Genomic DNA, 13,242 nt, shown 5'->3' with positions numbered 1-13,242 from the left:
AGTATTGTGTTAACATTCAAATGATTTTAAACTGTTTCAAACTACTTCAATTATTTTATAGTTTGGTTTTCCCAAAATATATGAGTATAAAACTTGTTTACATAAAACTTTAACTCTTTTGTAACGTGTAGAGCAAAATGGTATATTTCTCAAATATTTTATTGTTGTTATACAAACAGTTAAATTACTAAGATTTTCATTGCATACAGAACATATATATAAACTATGATAGGTATAGTTTAGGGAACACTTACACTATTTTACTGAGTCAGGGATACAATACATAAACTAGTTAATACAGGGTTGTGAGCCACTACTTCACTGTACCTTCTAGAGTATGCGTTAAAGCCCTGAATTATTGTAACGCCCGTGTTTCTAGGCTAAGCATTAGTAGATGATGCAATAGTCTAGGTCAACTAATGTAACTCATTTTGAAGTAATAAAGATGAATTATGTGAGTATTATGTGAATTATATAAATTTATGTGCTTTATAAGCGTCAAAATTAAAGTGTGAGATAAACCTGATATCTATACATAAAGTTGTAATGGTCGAAACAAAAATTTTGGGTATATAAAGAACACCAAAATCCGAGTTATAACGAAGAAGTTATGACCTGTCGAAGTTTTATGGCAAAACTAGCACGACACTGGTAAAATGTAAATAGTGAATTTACGATAGAAGACCATTTAGCCTTAGTAATCTAAACAAAAGTTGCAATATACATTAAACCAAGAGTGTGTATAAAAAGAATGCTCAAATCTGACTTCGTATGAGGAAGTTATGATTTTTATAAGATTTGGCTTAGCAGTGCATAGCCCGAAACTCGAATTATAGATCGAGCGGTTTTTGGCCAACGCGACCTAAATGAGAGTTAAATATCTCATTAATAGGAACTCAACGATAAAAAGACAGATGAAAACGGAGTCCATATGAAGAAGTTACGAAATTTACGTGGTCATTTAATAGTATAATCTCCTCCTACTGTCAAATTTAAGATCGGTCGAGAATTAGTCGATGGAGTCAAAATGAAAGTTGCAAATTTTATTTTTACCTACACGTGGATATAAAGAACCTCAAAAAAGGAGCTCGTATGCGAAAGTTATGGATTTTAGAAGTCGGAAGTGTGTTGTGTGAAAATGGGTGACGTGGCACAATCCTGGACATTGCTTTCTCCCCAAGGCTTACCCCCAAATGGTGACATGTGGCACCAAGATGAGCCATATCTCACCCTATAAATACAACCCATTCCACCCTCATTTCTTCACACCTTTCCCATTATTTCTTCTCTCTACTCTCTCTCTAAACCTCCCAACCCCCCCCCCCCCCCCAAGCCCTAGGGAACTCCCCTATCGCTAGAAGAAAGCCCCAGAGTGCTCAACGACTCCGAGAAGAAGAGCTTTTGGCTCGGAAACGCTGCTCTAGCAAAGCCAAATTTTTAATAAAAACCCACTGTAAGTGAGATACGCCTACCATACTTTAAGTATAGCTTATATATAAATATAATACCATTATTATAAATAAGATTTATCAGTGATTCAAAGTCGTTATATTGATTGATCTACTTACAGGAATGATGTCTCGGTTGTGATTTAGTGAGGTGTTTAAAGTGGGATTTCCAAACAGTATACTTCGTATACCAAACAAACCCTACCTCCGATATGATCCTACTTGGTTGTTCCTTACTTGATAGAATATGAAGTAGACTCTGAGTTAATGACGAATCTAGACTAATAATTAGTCGCAATAAATATTAGACTAAAATCTAGTGGTAATAATACTAGGTTTCATCGAAGGAAATCATATTGTTAAGAAGAGAAGCGCTGCTCGAATTTCGATTACATGCTAAGTGTACATATTGCCTGTATACTTTAACAAGTGAGTGCATAGTTACTTTCATCTTACACATAGATATGAAGTATTTTATATAAATTACATGCTAAGTGTACATATTGTCTGTATACTTGCTATCTATGCTGGATGAATGATTTTTATACATGTTTTAAACGATTTAAACTGTATATGTATTTTATATCTACAAAATGTGTTGGTTAAAACATGGGTAGATGTAATAGACAATGTGTGATAAAATGATGAGATGGCTCGATGTTTTAAGATGATCCAGTCATCTATTGGAGTATACATGACAATCACGGGCTATTCTAGACAGTCTAGTGGAACGCTAGCAGACTCGCAACCTGTAGGTGTTTATTTGAAGTTAGTGTTCACCAGCAGTACTCCATCCCGCACATGGTTGCCTTATTTGACATAAATTGCTGAGGAACCTCCGAAGCAGTGTTGTCACCCCGATGAAAGTCCTTAGACTAGGTCCCTTGTGTTAGATGTTTTAGAGACGTAAAGTGAGGATAACATGAACGGGTAATCGGGTTTGCTTGGTTTGATAAAGTTAATAAATTTATTTATTGTGGGTTGAAAACCCTTTGTGCTCACCGGGCTCCCAAGCCTGACCCACTAAGTTTCTTGTATTACAGGAAGTGGTGCAAGAGCATAGATATGATGTTGGGATGAGGGGTTACAGATTATAGGCCTGTAAATATGAAATAATGTAGTAAGTCTTATATTTTATTGTTTATGCTTTTGATCTGTTCGCACATGACGTCCCGAGGTTTTTAACGAAATACATTTCTTCGGAATTGCTTTGATAAATCTTTATCATATTTTCTTTTGGGAACAAATTCCATAACACTTTTCTTTAAAATGTTACTCTGATTTTTAAATAAGCATAAACAAAATCGGTCTTTTCTGGCCGTAAAAATAGGGATGTCACAGTTGGTATTAGAGCATTAGTTTAAGCGAACTAGGAATTTGTAGGATTTCTGGACTTTAACTTAGAATGCTAAGTGATGATTGTGAGATGAGTGTCTAGTATATTTTAGACACAAGCAGTAGTTTATTTTAGGAAAGATGCCAAAAATGCTTTTATGTGCTATATGTTGTTATTTGTTTGGATCTATGGTCTATTGCTGACCGGATCTGGAATCCTTATGTGTTCAGGATTCTAAATGTGCAACTATGATACTAGAACTAACATGTAAATGTTTCGGAGTGATACGAATGATTTAAACATCCATCTAACATGTAAACTCACCTTATTCGGTGTATACATCAAAATGGAAAGAACCCGAAGTGGAATCGGGAACGTGAATGGAAATAGGAATCAACCCCCAGTGATTGAGCAGATACCGGTTGTAGCAGATGCTCCAGAGCCAATCACAATGGCCGGAGTACAAGAGATAATCCAAATGATGTTGGATCATAAAATGGACGAGACAAGATGATTACTCCAACAGAATCGAGAGGAACCTACTATGCCAGTTGAACAGCTCGAGTTGAATGACGGGCAGTCTGAGGAGGGGAACTACAGCAGGACCGTTGGTCAAGCTGATTCGCTAGTGATTAAGAGGAACAATCAAGATAACAGAGTCGAGAGGAATGATGCAAGTACAAAGATTTTCTGACTTGCAGGCCATCAACCTTCACCGGGAAGAAACATCCGATTGGAGTTATGGATTGGATCTTAGAGATGGAGTTGGCTTTTATGACGTGTGGTTGCAGAGGCAAACTACAAACCACATTTGCAATGTTGCAATTCAAAGGAGGTGTGGTTCGTTGGTGGAACACTCTGGGGAAGACTTTAAGCCCCAATAAGCCCCTACAACTGACGTGGGGAGAGTTTTTGGTGCAGTTTAAACGCAAGTACAGCTCGGCCCAAAACCTACTAGAGCTAGAAAACCAATTCCTAACCCTGAAGAAAGGAGGCATATCTATTGATGAGGACACCAACAACTTCACATAGAAGATGGAGTTTGCCTTGTGTCTTGTCCTAGATGAACTGACAAAAATCGACAAGTACGCGAAGAGACTTCCATGGGAGTATGTGGTGCCGGTACGTCAGGCGCCTACTCTAGAGGTAGTATCTGGGCTGTCAAGTCTGTGGAGGAGATGATCAAGGGAAGAGCCGCCATCAAGATTGAGGTTGGTGAAAAGAGGAAATTTGAGGGGTCTGTTAAACCCAATAAGAAGAGCAAGTTTAGTTCAAAGAAGTTTTGAGGAGGAGGAAACGAAGCCAAATGGTGCGAGAAGTGCAAAAATAAGCACTCATGGAAATGTAGCGAGGAAGTGACCTACTACAAGTGTGGGAAGACGGGGCATTACGCCAACGACTGCACCGCCAGCAAAAGGGTGTGCTACGAGTGTCGTGAGGAAGGGCATGATGTGTGCAAACTCACTTAGTTTTAAACCTACTTTCAATTATAAAATAACACACAAAGGCAATGAACCTACCAATTGTGGTATAGTTAAATAAGTAGGGTATCGAACACATGGAACAACAAATTAAAACTAAAAACTAGTTCTATCTAAATTAATTAATAAATAGTGGGTTTTCTCTAGTTTTACAAGACTAGAAAACTTACTAACTATTGCTTAATCTAAAACTTAGAAAAACAAAGAATTAACTAGATTAATAATGGGAAGGAACTTCTGTTTAGTTCAACTCAATTGATCCTATGGTTGATTTCAAGGTAATGGTGCAATGGATTAATTCTTTTGTTGATTATCGATTCAAGTGACTAGATTCGCATTCACTACACTATCCTTACCAAATAAATTAACTTAAACAGTGGCCAGTTGTCTAATTTAATTAAATTCACTAGATTAATTATTCGGGTTAATTTAGACTTGCAATAGTTAACTAATTTAATCTTTTAATTAACTTCTTGTTGATGGTCATCACACAAGCTTGCACATGAATTTACTCAATTTTCTTATTAACTCTAGTTTCATGTTCATTAATCCTAGACATATGATAAAGTGGTCACATAGCATATGAGGTTGATAATCAATAGATGTTCATGCTAATCAATTATCTTCCTATTAACAGAAAATTAATTATTATTGATACACAAGGTTCTTTAGCAAGCAAAAACCACCAACTTAGAATTAATCCTACCAATAATCAAACCATAGTATCAATTTTGTATCCCCAAACAGAAGTCTAAAGGTTTTAACTCATAATTGAAGTAAATAACAACAAACAAACAGAGTCTAATTGTTTAACCATAATGACAAAACAAAAGATTAAGTAGAGTGATGAAATTTGCCTCAATTCTTCCTTCGGAATTGAATTCTAACTTATAACTTCGTCTTCTACGGTTTTTCTGACTTCTTAATCGTAGCTGAACTCTTCTGAATCGTTCCCGAATTCCCCCCCCCCCCCATCGTTGCAAGGAGTTATCTTTATATATACGAATCGACTCGTCGAGTCCATCTCTTAGTCCCTGTATTGTGATAAGTCTCTGGGATCCCGAGTCTTTATCTTCTCGAGTCTTCGCTTGGACTCGCCGAGCAGTCGACCCTACTCGCTGAGTAGGTGTTATTTTTAGTGTTTTTCTTCTTTGTTCCATTCTCAAGCTCTCAACCGCTTCTCCTGCTTCCTTTTGCTTCTGAGCTTCATTTTTGGACTGAAAATATAATTCAACCACTTTTAAGTACCTTTTGTCCATAAAATGCAATAATTTAGCTAATAAATGAATAAAAATCTATACTTAATATGAATTAAATATGCACATATCAAAATACCCCACACTTGACTTTTGCTTGCCCCCAAGCAAAACTGAATTTTAAACATTAGAATCACATATGACAACTCCAATCTAACCCAGCCATTATGCCAAGACCGCAACATTCGCCCACTCACCCCGAACTATGCTCATTTTATGCAACCCTCTGAATCCATCCGCAGAAAACCTCTTACCCTCAAGGTATTTTTAGTTGAGCAACCCAAGCATACATAATCTAGAATTACAACTTTTCGATACCACTATGGAGCTCTTTTGAATTCTTCACTTTCTTGATAATTTGATCTTTGATCTCTTTGAATTCACCACCTTTATTGTTTGATTTTTGGTATCTTCAACTTTTTGAATTTCTTGGAATTTTGATCTTTTGATCTTCACTTTATTTGCTCCAAAATTCTTCAAATTTTCTTGCAATTCTCTCTCTCTCTCTTTTTTTTTTACATGTACCTCTCTTTTTTCACTCAAAAACCTACATGCTTAAGCAAGGGCACTCAACTTCAACCTTTATCGGCTAACGATAATAATTTTCCTGGATATATTTCAGGTTTAGGCTGCTAAACATATTGCATCCCTCAGGCTGAGCAGGGTCGTGTTTTTGTCCCATGATTTCACTGGAATAAGGAAGCCACAAATGCACTAGAACGTATATAGGCTCAACTAAACATTTAGGTTTTCATGCAATCATCAACACAATTCTAATATGGAATCCTAATTTGCTTTTACCAAAATTTTCTGAATTAAGTCCTAAGTAATATTTTTGGTATGCAAAAAAAAAATTTAATTAGCCTAAATTAAGATTCTAAATTTTCTAATATGTGACCAACCCCCTACCCCACACTTATTTTATGCAACGCCCTCATTGCATATTATGCAAAAATAAAAATGCAAATATAGAGAGAATTGGAACAAACTCCTCTGGGGTAGCAGTCGATAGGTTGATACTCTTCTCTTCAACTCCATCTTCAATTGACTTCAGCCATAGGAACAGTTCATCCATGACTTGGGTGTCAAAATCTCATGTGGCAGATCCAAATATGTAGGGAAAACAGTGTAAGATCTTCAAGAATCGATATGGAAGAATAAGTGGTCAAATGGCACACTTAGTAGCATCAAATCACCAGTCATTTTAGTATAAAAATAAACGACTCGTCGAGTCATATATGCGACTCGTCGAGTATAAGCGCGGACAGTTTCGAATATGTGAGAATACAAGGTGACTCGTCGAGTCAGTTTAGTGCACTCGACGAGTAGACCGTTGGACGAAAAAAATGATATTCTGCATTGGTTCCAGCCTCTAATAAATCTTCAAAATTTCTCCTCACTTCTAGACTCACTCGCTCATGTCCCTTAGGACCGGACTCGACACTTTGACTCTAACGCTTCCCTTCCTTGACTCTCTCTCTTTCACTTTTTATAACTCTCTTGACTCTACGACTCTAAACCCTTCTATGCAAGCACTCCTAATCCAATTCTGAAAATCATCAAGGCAATCAAACATCAAGCATAATAGTAAAAGTCTTAACAAATTCCAAAACACACCAAATAAGAACAAAAACAAAAATAAAAAATAAAAATTGTTTAATAAAAACACAAAGAACTAATCCTCATCCTCATCGTCATGTTCCTGCGCCGCTCCACTTCCACTCGCGCCACTCCTTCTTGCATTGATCACTTCATCCCACGACGGAATATACGGGAAGTTACCACCATCGATATGCAGAATGTTGAAGTGGTCAAAAATTCGAATGTGGGATTGATTGCTAAAGTTTATACCCCGCACCATTTGATCTTGTAACCGCCTCATCTTAACATTATACCAATCCATTGGTACTTCATCACTGTCTACCGGAATCACCGGCGGTTCCTCCTCTACATCACGCTCACGCCTCGATCGGACCCTCCTTCCCAGCACCTCGGGACCAACAATAGGATCATCATGCGGGATAGCATAATGACCTCCACCATAGTCCTCAATGATCCTAGCCATCCTAAAAAGAACGGGATTGAATGGAGGGGTAGGAATCATAGTCATCAAATTCCACGCGCCACGGTTCATCAACCCAAACGAATTGGCAAGCCGTGTAACAAACATTCCACCATTAATCTTCGATGTCTTGCGGTCTTTGACCGCACCCTCCGCCAAATATGAAGCTAAACACCAAGGAATATTGCAGAAAGTGTCGGGTGTGATAATGCTCCATAAGTAAAAGACATCAAGGTTAGAGACCTTGTCATCATCCTTTCTTTGGTTAATGGTGGTGGAAATAAGGCGATGAATAAGGCGCTGTGTAGGCGACCGAATGCTTCCCTCCTGGGCTGACTTTGGAATGTACACTTTGTTGGCAATCGTATTCCACCAACCCGTGCTCTTCACTCCATTGGGGAACACTTTGTGAGAGTGTTCCATAAATGCACGGAAAATGGCGGTCGAGACCAATGACCGGTCATAAATACCCATCCGACAAGCCAAATCAACCACGGAGCACTGATGAAACTCGCCCCCAAGACAGAAACTGACACTCGTCGGGTGATAGTAGTCATCTCCCCCACGAAAAGGTACTGTGGAGAAAAATTCCAGGCAAAGCTCCCGATACACCGGCTCTTGAATACGAAAGATCCGGCTCCACCCATCGCAAACCATCGTCTCTCCCTCGTAAGTAAACTCCTTTAAAAGATAGGGAGCCAACTCCTCTTCATAACGCACACTTTGCAACCAACCCCAATCAATTCTATTGGGCACATAAATTTCTTTCTTTCTGACTTCGGCTAATTTCTTCTACCACCTCGTCATGGTTGAAGCGGATTTGATTTGAGGGAAATTTAACCAAGGAAAATCTCCTTGGCGTCCACTGGAACCTTGCCCCCTGTGAAACATTTTCCTGCAACACAAAGAACACAAAACCCAGAAAACACAGAAAATTATCAAAACAGATCACTCTTGGGTCCCCGACTCGACTCGGCGATTCGGTCAAAATCCGGCCATGAAAACTCAAAATTAACTTAAGGGTTTTTTCCAAGGGCATGTCTATAAGGTATTAGAGCAATAGTAATCATCCAAAACAACATAATTGATGTAAAATCAAAACCCTAGAAATTCAATATAACTAAAAATCGGGTATTATATGAAATTACTACCATAGATTATCTTAAAATCATTGCTCTAACAGAATAAAGGAGGAAATCAGTTACCTTTTGAGATGGAAATTGAAAAACTTGAAGAACAATTGAAGAAGATGATGAATGCTTGAGAGAAAAGGTTGGGAGGGAGGCGCACGGCGAGTGAGTTGTGAAAAAAAAACTGATTTCATTAGGGTTAAAACCCTAGTTACCGGTTGTAAAAATTATTTTTATTTTTTTTTCCTGTAAATAAGACCGACTCGTCGAGTCAGGGTCAGACTCGGCGAGTCTGGTCACGATTTTATCATTCTTCTGAAATCTGAATGGACTTGTCGAGTCATAGTCAGACTCGGCGAGTCTATTGCAAACAATTTAAAAATTATAAAATTTTTCCATTTATTTAGAAAAGAAAATTTACTCCACCCCACACTTAGTCCATACGCACTATCAAGCAGACATGTCCGATGAATTGGAAGATTAGAATTCTAAAAAAAAAACTAAAAAAACGTAAAAAGATAAAAGAAAGCAAACTCTAAATAACGGGTTGCCTACCGCCAAGCGCTTCTTTTTAAGGAGTCGTTAGCTGGACTCCTTCCCATCTACGTCTCGTCATCTTCCAGCATCGGGAATGCACGCCTAATCTTTTGTGGTTTGTACTTTGTCTTGTAAGCGTGAATCTTCTTTTTGTAAGTCCGTTTTAATTCCTCCCTTTTCTTCTTTACAACATCATCCTCAGGTGCTTGGGCTTCCCTTCTCCTCTTTTTCTTCTTCACCCCACTCTTTTTCACCTTCTCTTGCACCTCCTTTTCCTTAAACTTAATTACTTCAAATCTTGTGAAAGTTCGTGCTCTAGGTTTGGTAATGAAAGGTTGACCAGCATCAACTCTCATATCATTTGCCTTCTCCTCTTTTTTTGTGCTTACTTCATCTTCAAGAGGAATTACGTCAAGACATGTTATATGGACATGTTGAACTTCCGTGTCCATTTCTCCTTCTGCTGTTTGTTCTTCTAAAGAATGATGAAAAATATCCAAGTCCAGCTTATGCAGAGAACTAGCAACAAGCTGATCTAAGTCCTCCAAGTTGTTGGCAATTTCGACTGGACTCGTCGAGTCCAGGAGAGTGACTCGACGAGTCGGATCGTATTTCGCCATTTCCACTGTGTTTTCTGAGTAGGCTCCTTCCAGTAGCTTTTCTATCTCCTCCAAGTCCTTGTTAACATCTCCATCCTCTCCAGAAGGTAGCAAAAACTTGCTTGGATCTTCTTCTTGCAAAACTGCAAGTTCCTTTTGTAGTATCTCATCATCTAAACCGATAAATGAAATCTCTTCTTTCCCTTCTTCTTCTTGCTTGGCTTCTGGTACAGCTCTAATTATTGTAGACTCGTCACCTACCCTTAACGTTAGTGTAGACTCACATACATTGATTAAAGCACATGCGGTGTTTAAAAATGACCTCCCCAAAATAATCAGAATTTTGGGGTGTTCTTCCATGTCAAGCACCACAAAGTCTACTGGAAATATGAACTTGTCGACTTTAATAAGAAGATCCTCACAAACGCCTCGTGGATGAATTGTTGTTTTGTCTGCCAAATGGATCTTCATGTTTACTGGCCTTGGCTCCGATAAATTCAACTTCTTAAAGAAAGAGAAAGGCATCAGATTGATGCTTGCACCCGAGTCGGTCAGTGCTTGAGTGACAAATGCGTTTCCAAATTGGCATGGAATTATGATACTCCCCGGATCACCCTTCTTTTCGGGTAGCTCACTCAATATTATCTCCGCGACTTCAGCCAAGTCTTTCCTAGCAGCAAAGAGACCTTTTAGTAAGTTGAAGTACTTGGGTGTTTTGAGCATTGTTTCTACAAATGGAACATTGACTTGTAGGGCTTTAACATGCTTCATAAAGGCTCTATAAGCTTCAACTTTTTCAACAAGCATGGCTTTGATTGGGAATGGCAAAGGGGGATTATATGGCTTTAAGGGAATGACAGTTTTATCATTTACGCATGGACTCGTCGAGTCCATTAGAGGGACTCGGCGAGTCTGGTCGGGTTTAGCTGGAGCCGACTCTTCTGCCTTTTCTGTCTTCCTCTTGGAGATCCTCTATGCATGTGTGAAAATTTCTTCATTGCTGGAAGTCACCATATTCACATTCTCCATTCTCGGATTGGTTTCGGTATTACTTGGAAGTTGACCCGGTCTTCTTTCGTTCACTTGGTGTGCAAGCTGTCCCAGCTGTTTCTCAATGTTGAGAATGGATGCCTGTTTATTCCTTAGCATATTTCTGGTCTCGTGTATTGCAGCATCGTGATCATTGTGTCTCTTTTCGGACGCAGCTATGAATCTAGTGAACAATTTTTCTAAATCGGCTTTCTTTTCCATCACTGGTTCTTCCTTTTGATAAAATCCCCTCTCTTTCTGCTTGTATTTCTCCTCCTTAGCCTTCTTGTATTCTTCGTATGGGATCCATTCCTTCTTCGGTTTCCGCTAATTCTTGTCGTATCGATCGCCACTTGAATAGAATACTTGAGCCTTCTTGTTTCCATTCTCATCAAAATCACAATCCTTTGTGAGATGAAGCCCTCTATAATTTTCACATCCAACCCGAATAGCATGGATTGTTTGATCCATTTTTGTCATTCTTCTATCTATACTATCGAGCTTAACTATCAACGCCGCCATGCTATCATTTGCCGAGTTCACTACCCCCCGACTTACTTCATTTCTTGGATTGTGGTATTCTCTAGAGTGCTTATAGAATTCTTCAATTAACTCCTTGATTACCGGGGCTCCTTCTTCGTGAGCGGGCCTTGAGAATCGAGCAGTTGCCTTGTGGTGACATTGACTCCATCATAGAAAATGGAGACCTCTTGTTGGCTATTGAGGTCATGGTGTGGACAATTTCTAAGCAAGCTCTTGTATCTTTCCCAAGCTTCATAAAGAGATTCTCCGGGTTGTTGCTCGAAGTTGGCAATGGCTTTCTTTAGCTTGCCTATTTTGGAGGGCGGGCAAAAGTGGTCTATGAACTCTTCTTTCATCTTGGCCCATGTGGTGACCGATCCGGGAGGAAGTGACTTTAGCCAATCCTTTGCAGCACCTTTGAACGTGACTGGGAGCATGCGAAGAAGCTGGGTTTCACGTGGAACATTCGGTACATTGAAGTAGTCAGCCACATCATTCACTTCGTCCAAGTGCTTGTAGGCGTCTTCGTGATCCTTCCCACAAAAAGGAATCTCCTAGAGTAGAGAGAGAATATGGCCTTTTAGTTTGAAAGTAGCGGTTGCGGGAATTGCGGGCTGCACAAGTCCCGGGCCGATGTCATCGCGCATCCGCTTCTTCCATTCCCCAATGGGGACTTCATCGATATTAGCCATAGTGATAGCTAAATTGTATTCAAACTCGGATTCGTGCTCGTATGTGGGTTCTTCTTCTTCCTTGGTCTCGTACTTGGTGTCTTCTTGAATTGGGTCTCCGATTGTCAAAGAGGCACTGGATGCTCCTGTTATGCTGCTCCTCTTCTTGCTGGAAACAGATTTGAGGTTTTTGAGTGGTGAGTTCTTTGAAGAAGCGGTTTCTCCAACGGTTTTGCCTTTGCTCCTCCTTAGTGCGGATTCCGGGTCTTCAAGAGGAGGGACCAGAGGTGTATCGGATCCTCGGTTCATGAAACAACTGTAAACAAAACAAAAAACGCGTAAAAAGAACAAAAATAAAATAAAAAACTAAAGATGTAAACAGCGATGTACTCGCCGAGTCGACACGAGTGCACTCGGCGAGTTCAAGGCAAAAACAGAACAAAAAATTTTCTAGTTACTTTAAAAATGGATTTTTATTAAAACTTATTCTACTTACTAAATTACCTTTTAATTAACTTTGTGTAAGATAAATCCCACACAAAGGATCGATTACATTAGAATGTAATGTTAATTTTAGAACCATTCCCCGACAACGGCGCCAAAAAATTGATGTGTGCAAACTCACTTAGTTTTAAACCTACTTTCAATTATAAAATAACACACAAAGGCAATGAACCTACCAATTGTGGTATAGTTAAATAAGTAGGGTATCGAACACAAGGAACAACAAATTAAAACTAAAAACTAGTTCTATCTAAATTAATTAATAAATAGTGGGTTTTCTCTAGTTTTACAAGACTAGAAAACTTACTAACTATTGCTTAATCTAAAACTTAGAAAAACAAAGAATTAACTAGATTAATAATGGGAAGGAACTTCTGTTTAGTTCAACTCAATTGATCCTATGGTTGATTTCAAGGTAATGGTGCAATGGATTAATTCTTTTGTTGGTTACCGATTCAAGTGACTAGATTCGCATTCACTACACTATCCTTAGCAAATAAATTAACTTAAACAGTGGCCAGTTGTCTAATTTAATTAAATTCACTAGATTAATTATTCGGGTTAATTTAGACTTGCAATAGTTAACTAATTTAATCTTTTAATTAACTTCTTGTTGATGGTCATCACACAAGCTTGCACATGAATTTACTCAATTTTCTTATTAACT

At 38.6% G+C, this 13,242-nt stretch overlaps 1 non-coding gene across 1 annotated transcript; it reads left to right on the top strand.

Moving 5' to 3' along the window:
• The first annotated feature begins 11,601 nt into the window (after nt 1-11,601).
• On the top strand, nt 11,602-11,708 carry LOC145090923 (small nucleolar RNA R71). The gene has a single exon (XR_013701844.1). It is a non-coding gene; the product is annotated as a small nucleolar RNA R71 (small nucleolar RNA).
• Nucleotides 11,709-13,242: the final 1,534 nt, after the last annotated feature.

Source organism: Lactuca serriola, chromosome 2 (assembly GCF_051521515.1).
Source record: "Lactuca serriola cultivar US96UC23 chromosome 2, Lser_US96UC23_V15, whole genome shotgun sequence".
Taxonomy (NCBI): Eukaryota; Viridiplantae; Streptophyta; class Magnoliopsida; order Asterales; family Asteraceae; genus Lactuca; species Lactuca serriola.
This window is presented reverse-complemented; position numbering and strand designations above follow the sequence as displayed.